The following is a 13,200-nucleotide window of genomic DNA, read 5'->3' on the forward strand; positions in this document are numbered from 1 at the left end:
AAGTTAAATTTCAATACATGTATTTCTACAATTTACATAAATACAGCAAGAGGAAAGACCATTCAAATCCTTGTGTACCCTGCGAGATAATCATTGGTTATCTCATGACGGTTGAACAAGGTGAAACCAACAAAATGAAATTCAAAGTCACAACAAAACATAGATGTCAAAGGTTACACTATAACCAGTATACAACACATACAGTTTTGTTGTATGTATGGGTATCATAACAGGGTCCTCACTAGGATATCCGACAGGGTAGACTTTGAAAGTACAGATTGAAGAACATGCAGGGCTGATGGGGAAAGTGTCCGCTTGGCTTGCTCCCCTCCCTTGCATGGAAAAGTTTGAGAAATTGTAGTGTGCATCGGTGCAGTTTGGTGTAATCTAAGAGGTATTTTCAATGTGTAATTTTACTGAGTAAAAATTGTAGAAATTGATGTGTGAAGTAGGCAATCTGAGAGGTGTTTCAATACATTTGCACCAAAAATTGAATAACCCCCCTTCTTTCTCTCAACATTTTGAATAACCCCCCTTATAGCTTTCAATATTTTGAGTGACCCCCTTCACATTCCTCTGCCCCAGGCTGTAAATAATGATGGCTCCCTAGGAGATATATCTTCAAGCTTGTGCGATATGGATTTCAGGCAATGTCAACTTGTGGACAAAAGGATACAGAGAATGTTGCAGATTATTGCAAATGGGACTAACTTATGAATACAGCACACCAAGTCACATTCCATTATCAAGAAAAAAAGCTCAAAACTACATCTGAAGTTGGCTTTGGAGATAAAAACTATTGCTTGCAATCATCGACCCTCATTACTCGCAACGCGCTATGCCAGAGCAAAGTGTACATATTCAGAACATGAGTTTGATCGTTCATGAGATTCAATGTTAAGTACCAAGTATTGTTGTTGGGGACCGCTTGGCAAATAAACTTAATATATTTCAATATTACTAAGATTACACAAAGAAACCACAGCAGTTGCCTGTCCCATTTTCTCGAAGGTGTATGTTGCAATAAGTGAAAATATTTCAACAAAATTCACCTTTAGCAGTCAGACAAGCTTATGAAAAATAGAGATTTATATATGTAATCATCACTTGTTTATTTGTATTCTAATGGATATAACTTTAAAAGAACAGAGAGGAATCAAACTGTTTTCTATTTTAGCTCTGCAGTTAGTGTGAATGAGCCTATCTTGTGTACCCTGGTAGGTGTGTGTTGTTGTTGGTCATCCGTCAACTTTTAGCATTTTTGGGGTGAATTTGCTTTTAAGCTTCACTATCAGCAAAGCAGAGCTAATCTAATGAGTGGATATGTATTGTTGTTTGTCAGCCTTTTAGCTCTGCTGTCAGCAATGCGGAGCTTATCAAATGGGCTGATTTTACGTCATTGCCCATCTCTCCCTCCGTCCATCATCCGTCCGTCCGTCATCCATCACAATTGCGCTCTTCTCTGAAATCACATAAATTGTCTGGTTGCTTTGAAATTTGATACTCGTGCAGAATTTGCATATTTCTATATTTTAGGTATTTTTTTGCTGTTTTTGGTCACAAAATCTATTTCTCTGAAGTTGCTTATCTGATTGCTTTGAAATTTTATATGCATTTCACTTGGGGTGACCTCAGTTAGGTTAATTGTTCAAATTTTAGTGAAATATGCAAATTTGTATTTTGAGGCAATTCTTGTCATTTTTTTAGTCCCAATGGACACCGTCCGAGGGACTTATAGGTTGGCCATGTCCGTGCATCCGTCTGTCCATGCATGCGTGCGTCCATTCACGCAGATATCTCAGAGATGCCTGGAGCGATTTCACTCACACTTGGTACAAGGATTACTTCATAAATCATACATATGCAAATTGATTTGTTTTGTGATATGATCCAATATGGCTGCCATGCGGCCATTTTGTTACGATTTTTTTATGTGCAGAGCCATAACTCAGGCACATCTCAACCGATTTTATTCAAAGTTGGTACAAGGACATTGACCTATATCATACATATGCACGTCAATTTGTTTCACGAAATGATCCAATATGCCGGCATGACAGCCATTTTGTTATTGGACACCGTGGTGCGAAGCACCAAAGGTGTCCTATGTCGCCACAATGTCTGTGTGTGTGTCCGTCTGTCCGTCCGTCTGTCCGTCCGTCCGTCCGTAGACAGATTTTGTTCCACTCATAACTTAAGAACCCTTAGGTCCAATGTCATGCAATTTGGTATTTGGTATTATCATGATGAGACTTAGATCTGATTAGATTTTGGTGGGTGTGGCTTATTAATTAATTGCTCATTTGCATATTTTATGACTTTTTTCGTTCACGCAGATATCTCAGAGACGCCTGGAGCGATTTCGTTCAAACTTGGTAAAAGGATAGTACTCTACCTCATACAGATGCACGTTGATTTGTTTCACAATGCGATCAAATTTGGCCGTGTTAGAGGACTTTTTAGTTTTCACCTCCATAGACTCCCATGTATAAGGCAGTCCATAGACTCCCATGTTTAAGGCAGTCCATAGACTCCCATGTATAAGGCAGTCCATAGACTCCCATGTATAAGGAAGTCCATAGACTCCCATGTATAAGGCAGTCCATAGACTCCCATGTATAAGGCAGTCCATAGACTCCCATGTATAAGGCAGTCCATAGACTCCCATGTATAAGGCCAAGAAAAATAAAAATTTAGTTTCTCATCGTATTCATATTGCAAAAAGGATGCAGTGACACAGTTTTTAGTCCCCACAGATAAAGTCCAGGGGGCTCATAGATTGGGTCATGTCAGTCCGTTAGTCCATCCATGTGAGTCCATCCGTTCATGCAGATCTCATACGCTTTGACAAAATGTCACGTGACCTTTGACCTCAAATATACATATTTGTCCATAACTCGGTAACCACAAGTGCTAAACCTTTCATATATGGTATGATGGGACACCTTATGACGCCACATATTGTTCCTCATTAATTATGCACATATCTAATTTTGAGCGAGCCAATAGAGCTAGAGGTCTGATTTTTGGTATGTAGGGATAACTTAGCAATACAATTTTTTTGAAAAAATGTCACGTGACCTCAATGACCTTTGACCTCAAATATACATATTTGTCCATAACTCAGGAACCACAAGTGCTACACCCTTCATATTTGGTATGATGGGACACCTTATGACGCCACATATTGTACCTCATTAATTATGTGCATATCTAATTTTGAGCAAGCCAATAGAGGTAAATGTATGATTTTTAGTATATAGGGACAGACTATAGGATAGAAATTTTTTGACAAAATGTCATGTGTCCTCGATAACCTTTTACCTAAAATACACGATTATGTCAATAAATAAGTAACCACAAGTGCTATGTCCTTTATATTTAGTAGGATGGGAGACCTTATGACAACACATGCTTTACCTCATTAATTATGCCCATATATAATTGTGGGCAAGCCAATAGAGCTAGAGGTCTGAATTTTGGCATATATGGATTAATTAGCAATACAATGTTTTTTTTTTCAAAATGTCACGTGACCTTGATGACCTTTGACCTTGAATATGCATATATATGCATAACTCAGTAACCACAAGTTCTTTACGCTTCAATTTTGATAGGATAGTAGACCTTAAGATGTCACATCTTGTACCTCATTTATTATGCACATATGTATTTCTTGGCAGGCCAATACAGCTGGAGGTCTGATCTTTTTTCCGATTTAGAACCATAACTTAGACATGCCTCTTGTTTCAAAATGGGAACAATGACATAGACCTATGTGTCCATAGATCTGAACATATACACTCCAGTGATACTTCTTAATGACCTCATTTCCCTGCCCCATCAAGACTAATACTCCTATTACAAGTGGGGACTATGTCATTGTCAATTACTTGTTACTTCTAGAATATACAGAATATTATCTCACATAGTGAGTGTCTGAATATTATTCTGAATTGTATTCTAAAGCACATTCTGAAAGGACTCTTCTGGAATATACAGAATATTATCTCACATAGTGAGTGTCTGAATGTTATTCTGAATTGTATTCCTAAGCACATTCTGAAAGTAACTCTTCTGAAAATTTCACATTCTTTGCCACTGCACCATCTCCCTAATACATACTGATGACCCACGGTGTCCACTCAAGTCTCACTTTGATTATAATTATTTCATGTACGGAGCCAAAAATCGGGCACTTTCAACATCAATTTTATTCAAAGTTGGTACAAGGACATTGACCTATATCACACATATGCACATCAATTTGTGTTACAATATGATCCAATATTGCCGCATGGCGACCATTTTGTTACAATTTTTTCATGTCCTTAGCCATGACTCAAACATGTATTATTTGGGGCCGTTTTTGCCATTTTTTGTGAAAACTTTGTTTCTCAAAAACTGCTCATCTGATAGCTTTAATATTTGGCAGACATGTTCTTACGGATGATCTTATTGTGACATTGTGTATTTTTACAGCTGTCTTAAATGAGCTATCAAAGATTTCCACCCTCTTCATCATAAGTGTCAGAAATAGGTAGTCTCTACATAACACAGCTGAGCTTTATCAGCTGCCATTACGCTTGCTTACAAATAAAAACTTTTAATGATACCAATATGTCACAAACCATTAAAAGATAGTTTCCATGTTGTTTTGAAATGAATGTATTCATGACATTGATTATCAATTGGAAAACGCCCCCTAGTACTTTTCCCTTCAGTGACTTTGCTTTGCTTCACTCACTCGGTGACCCCCTATTTTAACCATCATGGATTAGGGTGTCCCACCTTTCCAAAATTCTTGGAAAAACACTCACTGAAACCGACAAGTACATTATTCATCAACACATTTGTCTCACACATAGTTATTCTCTGCACACCACAGCAGGACTCTGTCAGCCGCTAGGTCACTTTTTGGCATAACTCTTCTTCCCCTAAACATTTCAACCTATACTTTGAATAGGTCAAGTGGACCCCAGTACAGTTGGTTAAAAACAACATGTTTGAGTGTTGAAAACTTTGTGAACCTGTTTTATGCAGCTATAGGTATGATGCATCATTTTCCTCAGAATATTTCAGATTATGTACAATGATCAGTCTTAGGCTTTATGTGCTCATTGGTATGCCTGTAAAAATATGCAGCCAAGTATTAAAGCTGTGTATTGTGAAATTCTCTTGTTACACAGTAAAGACTTTTATCACAATACTGCATGCTGATTTACATGGGATCATAATCAGATCTCATCCCCAGTTGGTAGTATTGACATTGTATCAGCTGTACACTGATGTATACTTGAAGCTTCCTTACAGATGTAAGATGTAATTGATTCCTCCAGTAGTTCAAATGACATTGCAATTGTCACCTTTGTAATTAAGTAAAATATATGTTATTGTTTTCCAAGGCCTGCATATGTAAGAACACTTGGTTGATTGTGTATCACTCTTTTACAATGTAATACAGATATTTTAATGGTAAATAAAAGTTCCTAACATGCTTTTATACAACATTACATGTATTTCTGTCTCTGTCATATTGTGGGATGATCTGTGTGTGTCTCTTGTGTTTTGTACAATGTATTGGAATATATTCAAATAGATGTAAGCCATCGTGAATATCACATTAATACTCCGTGCCAAATGGCAAGGTCATCAACTTGAATCCCACCAATTTCAATGTGTCAGAGATATTATTCATATATTATCATAGAAAGCATTATTTTTTTCAAGAAAATTGTAAGTATACATCTATGTGTATACTTGAAGCTTCATGGGATCATAATCAGATCTCATCCCCAGTTGGTAGTATTGACATTGTATCAGCTGTACACTGATGTATACTTGAAGCTTCCTTACAGATGTAAGATGTAATTGATTCCTCCAGTAGTTCAAATGACATTGCAATTGTCACCTTTGTAAACGATTGGAACTAATTTGGGATAATTTGTTTAACTTATTTTTCAAATTTCTCAAAAGTATTAGATGCCATATAGCTGAATGTTGTAATTACTCATAAAACAAGTGTGTAACGTAAAAAGAAAAACAATTGAGCTTACATTTCAGGTTAAAACGACCTTACTTCACCATCCAATTATCCTAAATTAGTTCCAATCGTGTTATATGTTTAAGTGATGAAAATAGGAACACGGGAATTTCACATGATGGGTTTTGCAACATGTAAAAGTGACGTTTGAACATTAACTGTTAGATTTGTATTCATGATTGGATGTACCATTTTATCCATAATTCATACCTATAAGGTCAAAGCCACGCCTTAAAAATGTTTAAAGGCATATTATAAGACAATTCAACGAACATTGGAAAGAGGAACACAGCGGACCCAAGACATTTTGATTATGGCAGAAGCGCATCTTGGGCGATTGCAACTGCCAAGCTTATCTACCGAAAAATAAAGTCTATAGTACCAGCGAACTCTGAACGTCTCGTGTAGTCATTACTTTGAAGATTCCCAATACTTCTCAGCATGTCAAGGCGAGTAACGAGATACACAATAAAGGCATATAGGCCTAGAATCAAAATAGTCGCAGACCCGGCGTGAGGAGACATAAATTGAATGCAAATTAATCTAGTACCGTCCGGTATCGATATTAGAATCCCGCAATTGCCGAAATTTATCGAGTAAACATCGCGGATTTCGCAGACCCGGGCTGTCGAGATATTTTAAGAGTGTAGTACTGTCTTATCGATATTAGAGTCCCGAAATCACTAACATTTAGCTTGTTGATACCGGCTATTTTAGCCTTACTCATGAGCGTGTCTATATATGATCCACATTGTGCAGTGTCGTCGTGTATCGTTACTAGTGTCCGAAACACCTTAAAAACAATCTTGCTCGAACTGTGCAGAGCATGACTTGGCACCTTTGATAGTTTTTAACAATTTCAGCTAACATGTTCACACCTGTGGGCTAATGTCGCAGAGATGTGTCTGTCGGGCCCGACATTTTTACTAAGGGGTTGACCATTTGATATCCTGGGGGTCTGGAAGATTTTCGAGAAAAAAAAATCCCAGCAGATACAAGGGGAAAAAAATTCTGCCTTAGATGAGTTCTGTAAAAAAAAACTGGCAAGCTAGTGTGGAAGAAAAAAAATCTATCAGTATCAGCAAGAACCTTTTGGGATGTAACTTTTTCATTTCCATGCACCCTTCTTGTCTTTCCAAAAGCCTCTTAAAATTAATTTTCAGTTACATTTTGCTTTTTGAATTGTTCACTGATTTTAGATAAGTGAAGACACTCTGTCGATACATGCATATCATCTCTTGTATGTTGACCAATAAATAATACGCTGGTATGATTGCATGCGACATGGACAGATCACACTGACAAGACAAATGACAGAATTTCAGAAGATGTTAAAACAAAACTGTCATCGTCAAGTATTATAATCCATGGCACGTTTCCTCCAACCAATAAACCAATTTGCATGTTCAAAAAAGAAAATCAAAATGTAACTATATTTTCAATTTTCTAATGGTTTTATCATCTGATTAAAACTCTTAGGCCTATTTCTAAATTTAAAATCTTTGGGCTGAGATTGAATATAGGAAACGGGTATGTATACTACATATGTATAGGTGTCAGGGCTCGAAATTAGCGGCAGTTTCGCGTCCACAGACTACCAACTTTTCCTGGGGCTACCAAAATCCATGAAATGCACGGCTCAAAATTAACGTTTTCCCCTGGTATTCCACTTGGGTTACCATTTTCTGAAGTTGGTAACCAAGTGACAATGGCTGGTAGCCCATGCATATTTTAGTTCAGGGATATTGTTTTTCACTAACCAGACAAGAAAAAGCGATTTTGCAAGATTCTGCCCATGAAGTGAATTTCTAGTAATTTATCATTGGCTGCATAATACTTCCGTTTTCTGTTTAGCATTTTTGGACATGCAAACAGGGATATCAAGGATAGCTGTACTGATCACTATGTAACAACCCCCCCCCCCCAACAAAAAAAGCCATGACGCGCAGGTTCTGAAATGACGCACGCGGTGACCAGCTGACAGAAACGATCTTTATTATTTTGGCCTAATGGACAACAGTGATACTCAAAGCTTGGTAATCTATTGACAACTTGTTTCATTCTCAGAGTTGTATGAAAATTTTGATAGTCATCATGACAACGACCACGACTTTCTCAGCACGTCGAGACTAGATATACTGTAGCAGTGCTAAAATAGACCATGGGCTTTCTGTTGGGAGGAGACATATTGTCTGTGATTGATACATTATGATCCAATTGCAATGAAAATACGTTTTCATTGACCATCACTTCCAGTGCCTGTCACTCAAGTACGTCAGTTCAGATATTGGCCATTGCACGCCAAATACTGGCTGAATTTTATGTCCCGGCTTTTGGTATCCGTATGGGCTACCATTTCATGGATTTTGGTTGCCCCAGGGAAAAGTTGGTAGTCTGTGGACGCGGGACTACCGCTAATTTCGAGCCCTGAAATGGTAGCCCATGGTGGACTACCAGGCGAAAACGTTTATTTCGAGCCGTGGGTGTGTATACAGAGGATGGAACTTTGCGCCCATTCAAATTCTCTCTGACAAACTCAATTTCCCACAATGCACATTTCCGTTTTTTCAATTTCCAATATACCAAATGTCCAATTTTCCCATTTCATTTGGGGCGTGGCCCAGTATCTTTTCATTACTATGGCAGAAATAACTCTTTCGAATTTGCACTGTGACCAAATATACTGGGGGAGGGCTTGGATATGATAATTCGCACAAGATACTTTCGGGATACTTTTAAAATTAGCGGGAATGAGGGACTGGTCAGTTTCTTTGGCCTAGGTGACCGGTGGATCCATGGGGTCTCCCTGTTTTTTTACTTTGGTGAAGGGGTCACCTACATGTATTTTAAAATGCCCAATATATTGGGGGTCAGTGTTTTTTAAATATGACGCGGGCTCATACTTGCCTAAAATGCATCAAATGCATCGTGCTAGCCATGAATTTCATCATTCAATTTCATACCCTGTTTTTGACTTTGGTGATAGGGGGTCACCATGTTTTGAAATGTCCAATGGGGGGGGGGGTAGGGTGTCAGTGTGTTTTTTAATTTCGACAAGGCTCATAATTACATAAAATGCATTGTGTCAGCCACAAATTTCATTATTCAGTTGCATCGTTCGGCGCGCCCTTCGGTCGCGTAACTTTAATGATAATAAGACATATTTTTCAGATCCCGTCTAGTGCAAAACGTAATATATCAGACATACATACATCTGAGATATCTGTATGTTTAAAATTTTTCGGCGCGCCCTTCGGGCGCATTTCTTTAAAATATAAAATAATACTTTTCAGCATCCCCTTCAGCTGCGTGACTTTCATATATCAGATATTATGTATATCAGAGATATCTGGATGTTTAATATTTTTCGGCGCCCCTTTCGGTCGCAGTAAATTAACATATCAGAGATATATGTCAGAAATATCTTGATGTCTGTAAAGTGAAAGTCTGTTTTGCGCAGTGTACTGATCATTATGAAATCTGCTGGTCATATGAAAAGCATGACAAGTTCCTGATACTTTTCTGTTCTCTGTGAGAATTCAGTATTAGAAGGCAACATGCACTAATATTTCACAATCACATTTTTCTTACAACAGTTCTGGACATCTGGTTATGCATAAAAAGAGTGGAGTACATTCACAGCTCATTCAATATACTGTATTCAAACTTTAGAATGGACACTTTTAAGTTCGTATCTTACAACTGACATGACTACAATTCCATTAAAATACAGTATGACTGAGTGTTTAAAATATACCAAAAATATTATATATATATATATATATATATATATATATATATATATATATATATATATATATATATATATATATATATATATATATATATATATATATATATATATATATACACAACTGAGTTGATCAGGATAATCTAAAAAATTACAGGCACTACAAATTTGTTTCGTATAGGTTTCAGAGCCGCCTACACTCATCGGGTGGTTGTGATCGACTGAAACGTTTGGGCTGCTGATTGCATATGTTGTTAGGTGGGAACAATATCTTTTGTTTTTGTTGGCACTGTTTGTTGCAAAAGGGTGCATAATTAGTGACTGCACAGGAGAAATTTTCTCCTGTGTCTGCAGGTCGATACTAATTCGTTTCTATTGTTGAGGGAGCACATTTTTGGATATCTGAGGAGTATGATTTCTCGTGGAGGCACAGATTGCATTTTTTGTCGCCTAACAACATATGCAATCAGCAGCCCAAACGTTTAAGTCGATCACAACCACCCGATGAGTGTAGGCGGCTCTGAAGCCTATACGAAACAAATTTGTAGTGGAAATGTAATTTTTTAGATTACCCTGATCAACTGAGTTATGTATTTAGCTCTACTCTAGTATTGAGCACTCCAGCTGATCTTGAACTAAAGAAGTATATATATATATATATATATATATATATATATATATATATATATATATATATATATATATATATATATATATATATATATATATATATATATATTATATATGTTGCCGTAAAGCCATTATGGTGATAACCGGAGGGCAACATTGTATACATTTTGTATATATATATATTATATATATATATATATATATATATATTATATATATATATATATATATATATATATTATATATATATATATATATATATATATATATATATATATATATATATATACACTGGATTATTCAATTTAATTCCAATTTTTGTTTTACCTTTGTCGCGCGCAGGGGGGTCACCCTGTTTTCGAAAGTTTGAATGGGGGTCATCCTGTTTTCGAAAGTTGGAATAGGGGACCGGTCCCTTTTTCTGTACAAGTCCGTTGATGTAAGACAAACAGATTGATTTTGCAACATCGCTGCATTACAACATTTCTGTGAAGGAAGAATGCCCCCCCCCCCCCCCAAAAAAAAAAATGCCAGAATTCACAAGGGAAAAAAATCCAGTGGAACATGTAGAAAAAAAACAATAATGTCCCCAATCTTTCAGACCCCCAAGGATAACAAATGGTCCACCCCTAAATGCTTCGAGTAACAGGGGAGGGTCACTGATTTTCATGCACGGATAAGGGGATGTTCACTAATTTTGTGTGCAAGAAATTTTGAAGGGCCACTATTTTTGATGTAGCGGTGTTTCGAAAAACACCGGCCCACATCCACGCCCCGTAGTTTCTGTCCCTATTTGTCGCTGACGGCCAGTATAATTAAAATTGACCGGCACTTCTACTTATCAGATTTGGTCGTAGGTTTTACAGACTATTTCACCTTTGGTGAACATTGCTAGCATTAACAGACATATGATTAACAAGCATGGCCATGGAAACCACACATCCTTCAAGCGACATCATGTCCGATATTTACCCGATGTATGAAACGTGCTTTTCCGAGCATGAATAATACCTACAGCCTACCTCAGGGGTTTCATGAAGTTTTGAAGTTGGGGGCTAGAATGGAAAAGTAGGCGGCTTGCAGCTGCCATGACCACAAAGCAGTCGTCATCGGGGGAGGGTCCGGGAGGGGTGTTCCCCCTCCCGGCCGAAGGCTGGAAACCCTGAAATATGAGCTAAAATTTACTTTTTACAGCTTACAGTCACTTGAATTTCTATATAGTATTTTCGGGGGAATTGTCAGCAGTGCTCCAGGGCAATTTGTGTTCATATCATAAAAGCCATTTTCCTGGGAGATTAGGCCTAAATATGATAATTCATAATTAAAAATGATAAAATGTGGTAATGTTGACGATAATTTGAACAAAGAAAACTGAAGTCTTTAGAGCCTCTATGCTTTTAGGAGGTAAACTATAATAATTCACCATTATTAATGATATAAATTTGATATGTAGATGATATTATACAGTGTTACATCTAGATAGGGATAGGGAATTCCCCCTCTGTTGAAATGTTGGCACCCCCAATTAATTTGACAAGGGACCACTCCCCCCCTCTTGCCATGAAATGGTGTCAGTCACACCTTAGAGGTACAAGTAGAACACATGAACTGGTGAAATGCCCCCGAAATTTTCTGGTAAAGGGGAAACATTCCCCTTGTTGATGCCATCCTGGATGAAAAACTCATATTTTAAGCACAGTAAATTAGAAACTTATTAATGCATAATGTTATGCTTAAAATTAAGAACCCTGATGTTTGGTATGGAAATCTGTAGATGAAAAAGTGGAGGTAAAAAGGATAATTTATATAACGAATAATGATAAAAAAATGACAATCATTACCATATTTCGCAAATAGAATCCAAGATCCTCAGGGTTATTTGACTATATGGGTATGCAAAGTAAGAACCTTAATATAGGATATGAAATTTGTACGTTCATGCAGAAGCGCACATTTGGATTGAACTTGACGAAATCTTTTGAAGTGAATTTAGAGGTCTGATCGCATTGTAACCACTCTGCGCGACGTTCTTATTGGCGTCGATAGACCGAAGAGCAGTCAGTACATATCATACGTCCTGCTGGCTATACTCCTTCACAATTACGCCAACCGCAGTGCAACGCACATCGGCTTACTAAAAAGATTTTCGTGAAAAAAAATCAGGTCGTTGCCTACGAAAACAGTTTAAATCCACGTAATTATCCTTCTCTTGTTTCTGGTCCACTTCAAAACCGAGGATCGTACAGCGAAGCTTGACCTTGCGATCGCTTCCGTCTTCATTTGTTCATCGACCATTTTGAGTTGAGCTAACGACGGCCGACAGGTGTAGTATGCACGTTTTCATTAGCGTATATAAAGGTCACCAAATAGGAATCAGCAATTCAGGTAGCCAATAGAATCGTCAATTGCAATTCCGATTTTATTGAGGCAGTATACGCAAGACCGTGCTGCATCGTAGTACAAAGCGATCGTAGTAGTCGCTCGTCTTCTAAATTTTGTTTCACATAAAAGCCGTTGAAAAGTTTGATTACACATCTTATGAAACTTGTCCGTATCATTTCAGAAGGTAAAACATATTTTAGCTATAATGAAAGAGTTCAAATTTCCAAAAAGGTAGCCGGCGAAATCGTAAGAGTAACCGGTCAATTTCGCCGGCTGCCGGCTCTTGATGAAACCCCTGACGTACACTAAAACATAAATTAGCCCGGCCCAACATAATACGAAAATTTCTTCAAATTCGTGACATTCAGGCTTGCCCAGCAACCCCTGACACGTT

This window comes from Ptychodera flava, chromosome 10, assembly GCF_041260155.1.
Source record: "Ptychodera flava strain L36383 chromosome 10, AS_Pfla_20210202, whole genome shotgun sequence".
Lineage (NCBI taxonomy): Eukaryota > Metazoa > Hemichordata > Enteropneusta > Ptychoderidae > Ptychodera > Ptychodera flava.